Genomic DNA, 17,789 nt, shown 5'->3' on the forward strand with positions numbered 1-17,789 from the left:
CTCATTTTGCCTTTCCCTCTCAGTACCCAAAATAACCTTGACTCAAACTTGTGAACATAGATGTTGCATTGTTGCAAGAAGAAATGTAACCTGAACACAATTTATAACTCCAGCTTCCTGGCCAAACAGTTGTAGGTCTGTGAATTGCTTTGTATATTTGTCATCTACCAAGTGCAAATTTCTTCAATGCAAAAACAAATTTTCAATTATTTTTGTCAAAAAGCAACCTTGTGCAGTTAACTCCTGACTGTATTTCAGTTTGGGAGATAACATTGTGTAATACCTGCTGCGCCTGCACCAACAATATTTGCAATTAACCCATGGGTAAACTCTACTCTGGAGGTGATGCGTCTGGACTGATAATGCAGAGGTCGAACTAATGCCTTGTGAGGACTCTAATTCAAATCCAAACAAATCTAAAACCTAGTCTGTGTAATGGTTGTTGGACAAACATATCTTGTCCTTTTAGGGAAGGAAATCTGCCTCCTTTTAACTGTCTGGTTTGCATATGATTCTGGCCCCCACACCAATGTGTGATTCTTAAAACATAAACAATTCAGTTGAACCAAGCATCAGCAGTAAAATCCCAAAAGGAATAAAACTGGATGAAGCAACTGGTGTTGACTTGAGCAACGGAAGCAACAAGCCCTGTTGACTCTGCAAGGTCCTGCTTCATAACATCTGAAAACTTCCAGGCCTGGTGAAAAGTTGAGTAACCTCTGGGGTATATTCCTCAGTTCATTGTCACCATAAATTAACTTTTCCTCCCAGAGTCTAGAATGTGACCTGATTGATATTCTGGTCACTAACAAATGGTCCAGTGATTGTAAGAAAGAAGGTTTACTCAGTAAATGGATGTAACACACACACTCCATCTCTGAAAAGGAGGCTGAATGACTGTGGACCCGTTCCCATGCCTAAAACAGGAACGTGTATCCCATCAACAGTGATTTAGAAAGTAAAGTGGCCCAAAAATCAGGTGAGGAATATAAGCAGGTAAGAGAACGTTATTTTAGGAAATGGCCAACGTATATGGCAGATTGTCCTATCTTGAGGAGAGAGGACATCTGACAGTGATCACGAATTGACTAGTATTCAATGACGAAATAGTAATCCGAATATCACTGAGACTTAATTTTACAATGCCAGCATCACGGTTATTTCAATATTGCTAAATTTAGAGCAGAAGCATGTTATTTGCTTTGATGGTCAGATCTTTTGACATAAATGAAAGAAATATTGCCCGAATTGATTACATTTATAAATCAAGAGACCAGAAACAAAAGAAGCACGGGTGACATTATCTTTCCCTGCAAGGTTACGGGAATGCCTGAGAATTGATTGATCTGACATAATGGAAAATATTTCTGATACTACAGGAGGTAGATTGAAGTGAAACAGTTAGATGCTCCTTGTGGGTTACTCGTGGGAAGAAGTTTGCAAAAACCGATTCCAGTGCTTCCACACCCAAGAATGCCTCATACCAAAGACTTAAAGAAAATAGGAGAAAAATAATTTACTGAAATATGTGGAGGAGGCACTATGATACTTGTCACAGAGTAATAACTATCTCAGACCTTCAATAGGGTCAATAGGTTTGGGTCAGGGATCATTTTGGGAAAGAGTGGAGAAATCACCAAACCCAAGATCTTGCATTGCATAGACAGAGCAAGGCAAGAGATGTTAGGAGGATCTCAATCACTTGGACGAAGTATGGCAGAAGAACTAGAAAATAAAGTAGTGGAAGAACATAATTGTTTTACAATTAGGAAATAGAGAAAGGAAAAATAGTGACATTTGTAGCCTTTAGAAAATTAATTTTTGATGTTATTTTCTGACATTATTAAAATGTTGGTTTGATCCTAACGCCTTAAAACTAAATTTTGTCCACTGAGCACTTCTTTTTTTAGATGACTTATTCATAAATCTTCATGATGCAACTCTAATTTTAATTTAATGTGATTAAAATATGACTCAATACCTTTACTCCCCCAGGTCATCGGTAATCGTTATTCTGAGAGAATGCACAGAAGCCACAATCTAATTAGTGTCCTATACGGATGTAGAATGATGACATGCACGGTTTAGTGCAACAGCAATACTGGGGAGCTGTTTCTATCTAACCTCTGTCATGATTATAAATATAGACATGCAATGTAAATACATATTTAAAACCCTGAGCTGACAAAGTCAAACAGCTATTTCTATGCTGATTTTTTTTTTGCTATAAATATCCCTGCAGTGGTTTTACTACTGCGCTGACAGGCTAGATGGGGGTGGAAGTGCTCTCTGAGATGGTGTTTTGCATAATGTGGTATGGAGGCGCTGTGGTTATTTCAAATATAACAGTTAATATATGCAGCATAGCATTCTGGATGTATGTACCAGACTTGATTTATAACTGGCTTGACTGGCAGTGCTAACAACTGCATTACCAACAGACTTCTTTCAAAAGCAAAATAAAGTGCATGTTGGAAATCTGAAATGTGAAAGTAAAAAGCGCTGGAAAACCTCAGCAGGTCAGGAAGCATCGGTGGAGAGAGAAACTGGTTTGGCATTTCAGATGGATGACCATTCACCAAAACCGTAGAGAAATAGAAATGTTAAGAGTCTTGAGGCCACTGGTAGGGAGCAGGAGGAGGTCTGTGAAAGTTTGGATGTCCGAGGAGATTAAATAACAAAAGATTTAATGATGCAACAGCCAAAGAAAGTGGTAATGGATATTGTGAAGAAACAGGTAATCGAAGAAAGAGGTCTAATTCAGATATGAATTGGTACATTAAAAACTAATATGAAAAAATAAAGGGTGTAGAAAGGATAAACAAAAAGCATGTAAATTAAGATTGAGGCAGGATATGTCTGAACTCATTAAGTCCTGAAGGCTGTGGAGTACTGAGTAAGACCTTGTTTTTTGAACTTGAATTTTGTTTCACTGGAACACTGTAGAAGACCATGGGCAGTAAAGTCAGCATGGGAACAAATGGAGAATTAAAATGACAAGCAACCAGAAGCTCAGGATCGCACTTATGGACTGAGTGGGCACTCAGTCTACATTTGATCTCCCCGGTGTAGGAGAGACTGCTATGTGACCGGCGTTCCCTCTAATCTTCTACGTGAACCTCCGAGCTGTGTGTGTCGCAGCGACTTGCAGACCTGGAAGCAGTGTTGGAATTGGCGACAGTGCGCTCATTGCTGTGCTCAGAACATTGGACTGTGTGCGCGCATCATAGAGGGTGTGTTGACTGTGAATAACGAATAAAAATAGAATCACAAACTCGAAGCAGGAGTGGTCCATTCAGTCGTTTTGTGCCTTCTCCACCATTCAATATGATGACCGATCTTCCTATTATCAGCACCATACTTTCTCCCTCTCCATACCCCTTAATGCCTTTACAATGTAAACATTTATCGGTCTGTTTCTTGAATATATTCAATGATTTGTCTACCTCTTGTCTTCTGTGGTAGAGAATTCCACAGATCACTACCCTCTCAGTGATGAATTCTTTCCTTATGTCTGAGTAAAATCATTAACCCATATCCTGAGGCTGTGTGTCCACTGGTTCTAGACTCCCCAAACAGGGAAAACAACTCCCTGCATCTAGTCTGTCCAGTCCTGTTAGAATTTTACATATTTCAATCAGATCCTCTCTCATCCTAAACTCTAATGATTACAGATTCAGTCGTCAATCTGTCCTCAGTAGGGCTGTTTTCTAACCCTGGTAACTGCTTTAGGAACCTCAGCTGCACACCCTCTATGGCAAGGATATCCTTTCTTAGGAAGGCTGACCAAAAAATATGGTATATTGCAAAAGCAAGTAAATCATTGTTTCAATTAGGAGTGTTTGGCAGATTGAGCAGTGAAGGCGGAGAAGGTGAAAGGACTAATGTTACATTTCCTTTGCTTGCACTGAAAGATGCAAAAGGGAGGTGGGATGTTGGGAATGTCTGAGGAGTGGGCTAGTGTATTACTTCAAGAATGATTCCTATTGAATGTTGAAGGGGGTGGGGAGGAGATGTGTTTCATGGTTAACATATTTGAGTTGGCGGAAATGGCAGAGAATGTTCCATTGAAATGGAAGGTGAAGACAAGGGGAATCTTTTGAATGTTCTGCAGGTCGGGGTCAGAGTAGGAGGTGTGTGAAATGGGTTGGGCTCATTGACAGGACCCTTCAACCTCACTGGGTTGAAACTTCCAGTTCAGGAGAAAGGAAGCCAGGTCAGAAGCACTGGAGTGGAAGGTTATGTGATGAAGTGATAAAGAATAGAATCTTTGCAGGAGTTGTGAGAAAGGTAGATGAGGCAGCTGTGGGAGTCAATGGATTTGTAGTGAACATTGGGAATCCTATCTCCAGAACTGGGAAAAAGAAAAGTCAAGGAAGGGGCGAGAAGAGCTGGAGATGGAACAGGTGAAGCTAAGGGTGGAATTGGAACAAAGTCAACAAAAGCAAAACCCTGCAGATGCTGGAAATCTGAAATAAGAGCAAAAATGGCTGGAAAAAAACTCAGATCAGGTAGCATCGGTGGAGAGAGACTGCGTTGAGGTTTCGGGTTGACAACCTCCAAGCAGACCTGAAGAGAGAGGGAGACACCAGAGGAGCAGGAAAGCTGACGTTTCGGGTCTAGGGTCTAGACCCTAGACCCGAAACGTCAGCCTTCTTGCTCCTCTGATGCTGCTTGGCCTGCTGTGTTCATCCAGCTCTACACCTTGTTGTCTCAGATTCTCTAGCATCGGCAGTTCCTACTGTCACTGAAGAGAGAGAGAAATGTGAGAATTTCTAAACTAGTGGAAAAGGCTTGGTGCTGAACTTCTCCATTCTTCCCGCCCCTTCCATACTTCCACTGACTTCTAAAATATGCACACACATTTTCCAGCTTCCTTCAAATCTGACATTGAACAATGACTGACCTAAAGGCATTAAAGTCTGCTCGTCTCCACAGACACTGCCTGACCTACTGAGATTTTTCAAGCTTTTTTTTTGTTCTTGACCCATTGGTACTACTGATTAAAGATGGGGCTACAGCTATCCAGCAACTTCAAATAACATCATTTCAAAAATATCTGCCTCAGCTACTCGCAACATTATTTAAATAGTGCAGTTGAAGTCAGCGGAAGTCTCGACGTTGTAGATGGTCTGTTTGCTGATAGAATATGATACTGAAGTAGTAGGCCTCCAGGATTCTCCAAATCCTGCAACTTCATTGGGTGAGTTTATCTCTCTTGTACAAGGGTATAAGAAATTATACTCCTTCACAGGTCTTAGCCTGAACCAAGGAGCGAAGAGTCCAACTCAATGGGTTATTTTGAGGATATTGTCCATTTTAGGTATGCAAATTGGTTCAATTGAAATTAATCTGTTAATATGGCCTTTTCCTTCACAAAGAGAGAGAGCATTCCTAGCATTGCGCAAGTAGCATCTGCGACAGAAATATTCCATGGAATTGAGTGATAACCTGTTTTTGTCCACCATTTATAACACCGTAAAGTACTTGGATTAACGGGAAGCAAAGTCTATTTAACCAAAATTAAAATCCATTGTAAAGGAATGTGGCTACTTCTAAAGGTAAGATGTTAAGTCTTGATGATAAATCCCATTGTGTCTGCTCTTACGGAAAGCCTTGTATTGACACAACACATAACTCCAAGCTGTCATTTAAAAAGAAACTCGGCTAAAAGAAATGGAAGGATCAATCCCTTCTGTGCCGGTACCTACTATCATCTGGGACAGTCATATGGGTTCAATATGTGATTTTGGTCATCCTGGTTAAAGGAGGAAGTAAGAGAAAAATTAGTCAGGTTTCTGGAAATTGATTCCTTGATAGTAACCTCACGCTTGAAAGTGAAGATAAAAGTGTAACTCGAAGATGGTCTTTCCTGTGATATCCTCCTAGATCAGGTAATCTGATGCTGCTTGCTGTGGAAGCTCATTTACCAATTGCATTCACTTGAGTTACCAGGGGACTACTGTACATGTCAATGCCATCAAAACATATTGAAAGTGTTGGCTATCCTTGCCCTGCCATTTTCCACAAATTATTTCTTGAATTTATAACACTATTACCACTGATTCTTCAATTTCAAATTAACACATGAATTATAATAGACTACCAATTCAGACAAATTAGATTTGTTAACCAAGAAACATTCCTTTGTACTTCTAATATTTTGCAGCTTTCAAACACACTCGCAGTATTGAATAAGCAGCTACAGTGTGAAATGTGATGCTCAGGAAATTCACCAAAATTACAAATAATGTAACCCTTAATTGTATTAAATGTGAAATATAATTTCACTCCTGACTTAAGCACCAATGCTGTAATCTGAGGTGGAAAGTTGGAAGCAAATTCAGGTTTATTAATTGCAAGTTCCCTCAAGCTTATAGATCGTGGTTAATGGTGTCTCAAGCAGCCAATTATTAGTCTATATTAAAAAATACATTATTCAAAAAATCCCTACAGTGCAGGTGGAGGCCACTTGGCCCATTGACGCTGCTCCAACCGTCCGAAGAGGATCTCACCCACCTCACATTTACCATAGCTAACCCACCTAGCCAGAACACTGGGCAATTTAGCATGGTCAATCCACCTAAACCTGTACATCTTTGGACAGCGAGAGGAAACTGGAGCACCCAGAGGAAACCCACGCAGACACTGGGAGAGCATGCAAACTCCTCACCGGCAGGCACCCAAGGCTGAAATCAAGCCTGGGACTCTGGTGTTTTGACAAGAATGCTGACCATTATGCCACCGTTCCGCCCTTAATTGTACATTAGCATTGAAAATGTGATTTACTTAAACACATACTTGCTGGGAGTTAAGAGCCCCAGGCGATAGCAGTACTAAATGGCTGCCTGATTCAAATATAACGTCAACAGTGTTGTTAACAAGCACAATGCCCAAACTGATGAGGTGTCCTAGTATAATTGAACATCAGCTCTGAAATTAATGTACAATCAAATTAAATTGTATTATATATTAGACTGTATTATTGATGTGGAGAAATGTAGCAGTTGCTTATAACTGTCCCTGCCAAAACCAGTCATATTTAGTACTAACACTGAGTGTTAACGGGGTCATTTCACAATAGTGATGGGGTATTTCCACTTAAGACCACAATGAGGAGGAATTTTGTCTCTGAAAGGATCATTAATCTTTAAATTCCCTACGACAGAATGCTGTACAGGCCTAATCATTGTACATATTAACGGTTAAGTTTTTAGTACAGTGTATTCAAAATGAATTGTTTCAAAATCCTCAGGCCGACAAAAGTCTAAAAATAAGTGTACATGCAAAAAAAAGGGGCTAAGGACCTGGGGATTAAGCACTATGTGCCCAAGTGTTGGTGAACTACTGACCAGGAGTCCTCCTACATAATGGATTATTGGGTCAGCTGTTGTTTTTTGAGCTTCAAGGGATAAACTATTATGAGAGACAGGCAGGAAAGTTCAGTTAAGGTCACAATCAAATCCACCATCACCTGATGGAACAGCAGAGTAAGTTTGGGGAGCTGAATGGCTTTCTCTTGTTACTAAACTTGGTGCTCACAAAATATGGTATTTATGTATTTTTCTCTAGAATGGAAAACAAAAATAAGTCAATATTTGCTAACCCTTTTTCAGTTAAAAGCACTGGATTTCCTAAAATAGCTGTCTATGTGCATATAAAATTCCATTTCAGAAGGAAATTTTGTACTTTCCCCGTGTTATTTTATAGAATGTAATACAAAATTTTCTCTTTGTGCAATTCAGTTTGTCTTTAACATTTTTATTCTCCAGTCTCTCGTCACTCTCAGTTCTTAACAGAGGGGGCAAGGAGATTCTTTGTTCCCAAGCTGGTGGCCTTGCTATGTTGTATTTGACCACTGTGATGTGCAAGAGAGCACAGAGGACTGACTTACTGCTCTTGAGCTCTATAAAACCCTGGTTACACTACACTTGGAATATTGTGTTCAGTTCTGGTCGTCTCATTATAGGAAGGATGTGGAAGCTTTAGAGAGGATGCAGAGGAGATTTAGCAGGATGCTGCCTGGACTGGAGGGCAGGTCTTATGAGGAAAGGTTGAGGGAGCTAGGGCTTTTTTCATTGGAGCGAAGAAGGATGAGAGATGACTTGATAGAGGTTTACAAGATGATGAGAGGCATAAATAGAGTGGATAGCCAGAGACATTTTCCCAGTGCGGAAATGACTATTACAAGGGGGCATAATTTTAAGGTGATTGGAGGAAGGTATAGGGGAGATGTCAGAGGTAGGTTCTTTACACAGAGAGTGGTGGGTGTGTGGAATGCGCTGCCGGCAGTGGGAGTGGGGTCAGATACTTTAGAGACTTTTAAGTGACTCTTGGATAGGCACATGGAGGATAGTAAAATGTAGGGTATGCAGGGTATTTTGATCTTAGTAGGATAATAGGTTGGCACAACATCGTGGGCTGAAGGGCCTGTACTGTGCTGTACTGTTCTATGTTCTATGTACCCTCATTTTTGTTCTCTTTGAGAGAAACAGTTGACCCAATAATCCATTTTGTAGAAGGACTCCTGGTCAGTAGTTCACCAACACTTGGGCACATAGTGCTTAAACCCCAGGTCCTGAACCTTTTGTCTTGCATTTTTGGAATTTTGTTGGCCTGAGGATTTTGAAACAATTCATTTCAAATACACTGTACCGCCTTCAGTCCAAATGTTCTAAATTTCGAAATTATAAAATGATGTTAAAATGCCTAACCACATTGTAGATATAAATGTTTATCTGAAGCATAAAATGTTGGAAAACTATTAGCACTAAAAAACATTGTCTGTCTTACTCAAATATGTATCTTAAATGGTTTTGCTCTCAAAGTACAGCACTGTAGGTTGCTTGGATTTGCTCAAAACATTTCTGGATAACTGGTGTATCCGAACAACAGTTTTCCAAACTATGTATAATTGTCACACTGCTAGTAAGTACCCGAATTAAACTACAAACTATTTGTATCAACAATTTCAGATCTTTTTGGATATTAATGAGGAATTGTTTTAAAATTTAGTGTATAGTCCTGAACACGAAGGTACAAAACCATCTGTTGTTGCCCATAGATGTAATGGCTGGAGGTTGGAATGTAGCTGGATTTAAACAAGCAATAAGTGTCAGACCATTTTATCCTTTATATTGTAAGACCAGTTTACTATCAAAGCATTGATTTGTTATTTTAGTAATGAGAATCTGGTATTAAGTAACTAGGTATGAATAACATCTCATGGTTTCTTTCCAGAAAGTTCCAACTTTGGCTTCAAAGTGAGTTAGTTCATCTTGGAGTCATAGAGTCGTAGCGATATACAGCACGTAAACAGACCCTTTGGTCCAACTCGCCCATGCCAACCAAATACCCTAAGTAAATCTAGTCCCATTTGTCAGCATTTGGCCCATATCCCTCTAAACCCCTCCTACTCATATACCCATCCAGATGCCTTTTAAATGTTGTAATTTTACCAGCCTCCGCCACTTCCTCTGGCAGCTCATTCCATACGAGCATTATCCTCTGCGTGAAAACGTTGCCCCTTGGGTTCCTTTTAAATCTTTCCCCTCTTACCTTAAACCTATGCCCTCAAGTTTTGGACTCCACCCACCCCGTGGAAATGACCTTGTCTATTTACCCTATCCATGGCCCTCATGATTTTATAAACCTCTATAAGGTCACCCCTCAGCCTCCGACACTCCAGGGAAAATAGCTCCAGCCTATTCAGCCTCTCCCTATAGCTCAAACCTTCCAACCCTGGCAAAACCTTTTCTTCTGCAAGAGAAAATCAAAATATATAAATATAGTTGATTCTGTCCCTTCCAAATTGGCTGAACATTGATTAATTGTTTGACATCTAAGCTAGTGAAGCGTACAAATCATTATAATGAAGGTGGTGTATTAAAATGTAAAATTCGAATTTTTTTATATATTTATGCAGGATCTTGGATATCTTCAATATGCAAGACACTTTGTAACTGTTGAATTAATTTTGAACTGTTGCCAGGTTTGTTATGTAGTTAAATGTGTTTGCTCATTTTTATGCAGCCCAGTAAACAGCAACTTGTATTTATATAGTGCTTTTAGCAGAGTAAAATGTTCCAAAGATCTTCACAGGTGTATTATGACAAAATCTGACACATCTGACCGAGCCACATAAAGAGCTTTAAGACAAATGACCAAAAGCTTGGGAAGAGGTGGGCTTTAACCATACTAATGGTTGATGGAGAAGCAGAAAGATTTGTGGGGGGGGTGTGGTTTGGAGCTTAGAACCCAGGAGCTGAAGGGTTTGCTGCTAACATGCAATAATTAAAATAAGATGCAGGAGAGATCAGCATTAGAGAAATGGAGGTATTCTTAAAGGCTTTTAGAGCAGACTGCTGTAGGAGGCTAAGGTGGGGCCATGGGTGCTTTTGAGAATAGCTGAAAAATGTAAGATTGAAATGTTACCGGCCCAAGGTGAACGGAACTTGGTGCTAGCTGGGATACCAGCATCAGGGCTCACCCCGATTGCAAGTTTATATAAGATGGAAGGTGGGAGAACGTCTGAGAGATTCAGCAGTAGACAAAATGAAGGGGGGTGCAGTCAGGAGGCTATGACGTGAATTCCAGTGAACTGAGAAGTAGCAGGTTGCTGGTAAGTAAACAGCATTTGTAGTGGGGACCTGGTCTGTATCTTGCCCAGTATATCTTTGGAGGAAATGTCTGTTCCTGCAACACTGAACGAAGCTGTATGATAGTTCAGGCAGTGGTGGGCTGGTAGATGGGGAAATGGATGTTCCATTCGTGGAAGGAGTGAACACAAAAGGGTTTAAGGTAACTGGCAAAAAAGCAATGTGACCTAAGAAATGTTTTCTGCCAAAAGCCACCACCTTGACTGCTGAGGACAAGGCCACTGAGGACGAGAGGAAGCAGTGGCAAATTTGCAACCCACCCCTCCAACTTCCTCCAAGCCAAACCAGCTCAGATACCAATTGGGACCACAATCTGGTGAGCACCTCACTTTGTCAGCTCTGCAGCTGGCTAAAGAATAACCACCCTTCACCGGCTGCTGGCCCTTGAAGGTCTGCTGGAGTCCAATTACCTGCTCAGGAGGCAACCCTGCCAGTAACCAGAGACTCCATCCCAATGCACAGGGAGGAGCAGCAGGCAGCAGGTCCAGTATCTGGGAGGCAATGGCCCTCATAGCCCAGAGGCTGGGGAGCAGCTATGCTACAGCTTCCCTAAGCAGGCAACCGTCTGCCTGTCTCCATGGACGGATTTGTGGCTGCCATGGAGACCCAGGCCCAGCTCCCTCAGGGGCTGCTGGAGAGACGCGTTCACTGCACTCCATCTCCCTGCCAGGACCAAAGACAAGGGGATGGACAGGGTCAGGGAACCTGGCACAAAGTCCTAGTGCCCTTTCCCCACAAAGAGACTGAGCTGGAGGAGGGACCTCATTCAAAAGTCTCTGCTCGAGGCCCTCCAGTCGTCACCAGGCCCCGGCTAATTTTTGGAAGTTCCAGCTCGGGAGGGTTCACTCGCCTGTAGCAAGAAGACCCTCATCATCTCTCGGCTGTCCACACACAAACACCACTCCCCACCCCCAGTGCAGGGTTGCCAATGGGCTCCAGCGCCAAGCGGGCTGTCCCTACCCCAGCTAGAGAATCAGGGACTACATCAAGATCTGGTCAGAGGGAGAGAAAAAGAAAACTTACTGAAGGCTCTTTGGTCGCATGGTTACAATCAACTGTGTGTGAATTCCCCCATTCCTGTAAATGTTTTTGTTCTACATATATTTGTTTGAGTCTCTGTGTAGTCCCTGAGGTAACTGTGCCAGCATGATGCCTAACATGCCTGATGATACAGCAGTGCCCACAGGTCGATGTCTGTGTGGAGAGGCGTACATCGGGCAATGTGTTGTGCAATAACCTCCTCTTTTTTTCCTGACCTTAGGGACTGAACGTGTTGCTGTGAAAGATGCTCAGTGATATCTGGAGGAGGGAGCTGTGTAGCAAGCAGGACCAATGCCTTAGCATCGGCAGGGATTTTGGACCCTGAAGCTCCGTGTCTTGCAGCGTGCGTGGATCTATGGGTCATGTTGTTTCTGTGAAGCAGCCTCACATCTGTCGGGTCTTCACAGAGTTATTGTGGTGCAAGAAGAGATGACACTCATCCCATTCCTTCTGCACTGGCTCTTCAGATAGAATCACTATCTCGTGCCAATCCCCTGCCTTTCCCCCATTGCTTGCACACTGATACTATCCAAATAATCAGCCAACGTCCTCTTAATATGTCTGGAAATGTGGTAGAGACAAGTTCAATTGAGACATATTAAGAGGAAGTTGCCTGAATGTATAATTGAATAGTTCTCTCTAAAAAAAAATAAACTCAACCCTCTGTAAAGTAATATTTATCTGTATGTGACAACAAGTAGAACACTCATTACTCATTTATCATGCCACAACTGAAATATCAATTTCTTGACAGTTTTCTATTTGATTCAGACAAGGTACCTCATCTTCAATCTCATTTTCAAATGTTGAAGTATCAGCATTTCATTTGTCTGTTCATTATAAACTTAATTTGTCCCATGAATCCAGCGTATCCTTACACCCAGTTAATATGGATTCAGAGGTTTATGCCAAATTCAGATTGATTGTCAGAAATTTGATTTTGTTTCGAGTCACTTCCACTAATGAGTATGATGTAAAGCCACTGAAATCAAGGGAGCAAAATCTACAAAGATTTTTTCTTAATGTTCCACAAGTTTTTGCAAGGAAATAGTCCTTCACCTGGAAGACTAGTTTATTTCATTCATAGACAATCAGCAGAAGTGCAAATCAAATAATGGTCCCTGCTGCTACGCATAATACACAAAGGGGAGAGTCTGATTCAACAAAGTATGATCTGTCAAGAAATGATTTTAATTTTCCAATGCACATTCACACCAGAACAGATCAAGCCACTATTTACACACGCTCAATGAGCAGCTTAAGCACTGTGTAAAATTGCATATAGATGCATAGTTTGTGTAAACGTGTAAGGGCATCTCCATGACATTCTGCTTTTGTACCAACCCCTGGCTCCTGGGGAGTAATGGGTTAACAATGTGAGTTTACGAGGTCATGATGTCGTGTACTGATGGTAAACATCATATAACAAAGAGAAAGCTGGCAAATAATCTCATGGAGGATACACTTGTGACAACATGACATCTACATGACGACATGTAGATATTTTTAATCAACCTGTACAGATATGTTATTACACACTTCTAGACCAAGGAGGGCTTGGCCCAGAGGTAGGGACACGACAACTGCACTACCAGAGCACTATGACTGCAGGATTTTAGTCTGTAGATAAAGGGTTGTTATTGAAATGTACACAGATGCTGCAGTATTTTAAGAGACAATAAGATTTCACACTGACCAGAAGACAAAAACAACTTTTTTGTCCCAATGCTTTAGTTCATCCTGTGTCTTACAGTAAGTAAAACTGCACCATATCTTTTCAGAACTCATATCTTTTTGGCAGGATGCACGATGCCTAGGTTCAGGCAGTTGTTCCTTTACACCTTGACTTAATTGAGAACATTCCCTTAATGTATGAGAAAGGTGAGAATGTCAGCTGTTAAATAAATTCAAAAGAAAAAAAATCAAGGGACAGATGAAGTGAGAGGAATGATCGATAATGAAGCAATGGAAGATTTTTTGAAATAATTCAGGGGATAAAAGGCGTCACTGGCTAGGCCAGCATTTATTACACATTTTTAATTGTCCTGGAGAAGGTATTGCTGAGCTGCCTTGAGTAGTGCAGTCCATTTGGTGTAGGTATATCCATGATGCGGTTAGGGAGGGAGTTCCAGGATTTTGGCTCAGCAACACAGAAGGGACAGTGATACATTTCCAAGTCAGGGTCATGACTGCCTTGGAGAGAAACTTGCAAGTGGTTGTAATTCCCATGCATCTGCTGCTGTTATTCTTCTAGATGATGGTGATTTTGCAGCGGAAGGTACTGGTTAAGAATCTTTGAAATTCTGCAGTGCATAGTCCTGCTCCTGTGCATCAGTGGTAGGGGAAGTGGGTGCTTGTGGATGTGGTGCCAATCGAGCAGACTGCTTTGTCCTGGATGCTCTCAAGCTTCTTGAGTGTTGTTGGAGCTGTACTCATTCCAGGCAAGTGGAAAGAATTCCATCACATTCCCGACTGGTGCCTTTTAGATGGTGGGCAGGCTGGGTGAGTTATTCGCTACAGGACTCTTATCCTCTGACTCACTCTTGTAGCCTCAGAATTTATACAGTTCAGTTTCTGATAAATGTTTACCCCCTAGATTTGTGATATTGAGGTTTCAGCGATGTTAATGCCGTTGAATGCCAAGTGGCATTGGGTAAATTCTCTCAGTGCAGATGGTGTTTGCGTGGCATTCAAAAGTTATTTGCCACTTGTCTAGTCAAACTGGATATTATCGAGATCTTGCTGCATTTGTACATGGACTGCTTTAGTATGTTAATAGTTGTGAAAGGTGTTGAACATTGTGCATAACATCCCCACTTCTGACCTTATGATGGAGGGAAAGTCATTGATGAAGCAGCTGAAGATGGTTGGGTCCAGGACACTACCCTGGAGAACTCCTGCAGAGGGGTCCTAGAGCTGAGATGATTGGCCTCCAACAACCATAGCCATCTTCCTATGTGCCTGGGATGACTCCAACTAGCGGAGAATTTGCCCCTGGATTCCAATTGATTCCAGTTTTGCTGGGGCTCCTAGATGCCACACTCGGTCAAATGTGGCTTTGATGTTAAGAGCTGTCACTCTAACCTCACCTCTGGAATTCAGCTATTTTGTCCATGTTTGAACCAAGGCTGTAATAAGGTCAGGAGCTGAGTGGCCCTGGCGGAACCCAAACTGGGCATTACTGAGCAGGTTATTGGTGAGCAGGAGATGTTTTATAGCACTGTTGATGACATCTTCCATCGCTTTACTGATGATCAAGTAGACTGAGTGAAGTGAATTGAGGTTATTTGATCAGAGTAGATTTTTCCTTCTTTATCTGTACAAGGCATACCTGGGCAATTTTCCACATTATTAAAGAGATGCCAGTGCTGTAGTTGAACTGAAACAGCTTGGCGAGGGAAACAGCAAGTTCTGGAGCACAAGTCTTCAGTACCATTGCTGGAATGCTGTCAGGACCTGTAGCATTTGTAGTATCCAGTGCCTTCAGCCATTGCTTGATGTCACGTGGAGTGAATCAAACTGTCTGAAGATGCTGGGGGCTTCCAGAAGAAGCCGAGATTCTAAACACAATGTTGGCAGATGAAGTTAAAGACGTGCAAATAGGGAGGGGATGTTGAGAAGTGCGTGTGATAGAGCTGAAATTGTTTTGACACTGTAATGCAAGAGTATAGGATAGTTAAATAGCTATGAAAGGTGCTTCATAGTCTGATCACTTGATTGAACGAAATACTGTTGTTGCTCATGCCACTGTTTAACCATGAAACACATCACTTTAAATGAAGTAACTGGGCCATCCAAGAAAGTGAGGGACGAAACATTCTGCATAGAAAAGAAAGCACATAAGTATCTTTAAAGCTGAAGATACATTGTTATTTTCAGTATTTTCATAGCATGTTGTGTAGCTTTGCTCAAAGCTTTCTGCATCATTTGGTGAACTAAGCTTATTTCCCCATGGACAATCATGAAACTACTAGTTGTTGCTAAAATCCCAACTGGTTCACTAATATCCTTTGGGAAAGGAAATCTGCTGTCCTTATTCTTTCTGATCTATGTATCTTCAGGCACATGACAATGTCCTGCTCTCTGACAGGTCCAATGAAGCCACTCAGTCGTATCAATCCAATCGAAAAAAAAATTGAATCAGAATAAAATTGGATAAATTACTCTTGGCACCGGAAATCACAAAGATACAATCTGCCCAATCAACTGTAAAACAACTGACTCTGAATTTCTGAAGAAGGGTCTAGGCCTGAAACGTCAGCCTTCCTGCTCCTCTGATGCTGCTTGGCCTGCTGTGTTCATCCAGCTTTACACCTTGTTATCTCAGATTCTCCAGCATCTGCAGTTCCTACTATCTCTGACTCATTCATATCTGTGGATTCTTACCAAAACTAGGAGAGCTATCCTATAGACTAGTCAATTCAGGCTTTGACTAAATGATACACGTGGAATCATACCTCACAGTAAATCTCCAAGACACCAATATCATAATTCCTTGTGTACATCCTGTCCCGCCAGCAGGAAGAGCCATCAGAGAGGAAGGCACGTTGGTTATACAATGGAGAGAGAGAGTGGCTCTAAGAGTGCTCAACATTGATTCTGGACCCCAGGAAGTCTCTAGGCATCAGGTCAAACATGGGCAAGGAAACCTCCCTCCTGCCATCTCTCAGCTGATATATCAGTGTTTCCTGCAAGATGAACAGAACTTGGAAAATGCATTGCGCCTAACAATGGCGCAGATTGTACTCTAATTAAGTTACTTCAATCTCCATCAGCAAAAGTGCCTTGAAGCATCATGATGAACCGAGATGCCCAAGTCCCAAAGGATACATCAGTTAGGCTGGGACTGTTACAGTTGTGGAAAAGCCAACCAGAAGCAAAAGCTTCTATGATCTCGTCATCACCATTTTACCTGTCACAGATATGATTCCAGCTGATAATAAAACTGGACAAGTCCAATCCCAGACAATTTCATAGCCCATAAAAACTGAAAGAACTCTGGATACTGTAAACAGAACAAAAACAGAAGTTGCTGGAAAAGCTCAGCAGGTCTGGCAGCATCTGTGAAGAAAATATCAGAGTTAATGTTTTGTTAACTCTTCCTCAGATTTCATAGGCCATAAGTTTTAACTTTTGCAGTGGGTTACTCTAGTGGTTAGTCACTGAACATAATCAGATGGGGCTGCTTATGTTCTTTAACAAAAGAGAGAGAAAAAAACAAAGTTACATATGGCAATTCAGAAGATTTAACATAAGCAGCAAAACAAAATTTCAAATGGATTCGCTGTAATGTCCTTTGCAGATACTCAATCTCATGTAAGTGTAACCCTTATCTTAACTCTTTAATTTCTTAATTAACTCACATTTTTTGCAGTTTTGATGACCTAGAAATTTCTATCTAGTTCTAGTGACCTAAACCTCTTTTTCAGCTCTGACAACTTGAAAATATCTATACTAAGTCTCATAGCTTTAGGGACTTTTCCTTTGACAAAACTGTTCTGAGCTGAAAACCTGATTTTTCTTTAGCTCAAACCCGATTTTGAATTGAACTCAATAAAATAATGACTTTCTAACCTATTTTAAAAAATAAGCCTTCACCAAACCAAAGCCACACATCTATTTTACCTCTCCTTTAGGATCCAAACTCATAAGAATATTGTACACTTCCATCACAATAATGTCCATGACAGCAATCATAGAACTGATGCCCACACAGTCTTTGTGGACATACGGTCATATCTTCACACGAGGATATTGTCCATCATGTTGTGTGACAATAACACTGTATTAATTGGGATAGATCTAGCGGCTCAAAATTGGCCATTCATATGGCCAAGTGGTACATCTGCAGCTAGTGGACCCACCCTGGTTCAATGAAGCAATCACGGAGCATGCCAAGGTCAGAAGTAGGCATACTTAAAAATGAAGAGGCAACGTGGAGAACCTACAACATAGGACTATACATATATTTACCAGTGGAAGCAAAATGCCATAGGCAGAACTTAAGAGATCCTGCAACAAAGGTATGAGATCAAAGCTCTACAGTCCTGCCACATGCATTTGTGTTTAGTGGTGGCCAGTTAACTAACC

Source organism: Rhincodon typus, chromosome 8 (assembly GCF_021869965.1).
Source record: "Rhincodon typus isolate 14 chromosome 8, sRhiTyp1.1, whole genome shotgun sequence".
Taxonomy (NCBI): Eukaryota; Metazoa; Chordata; class Chondrichthyes; order Orectolobiformes; family Rhincodontidae; genus Rhincodon; species Rhincodon typus.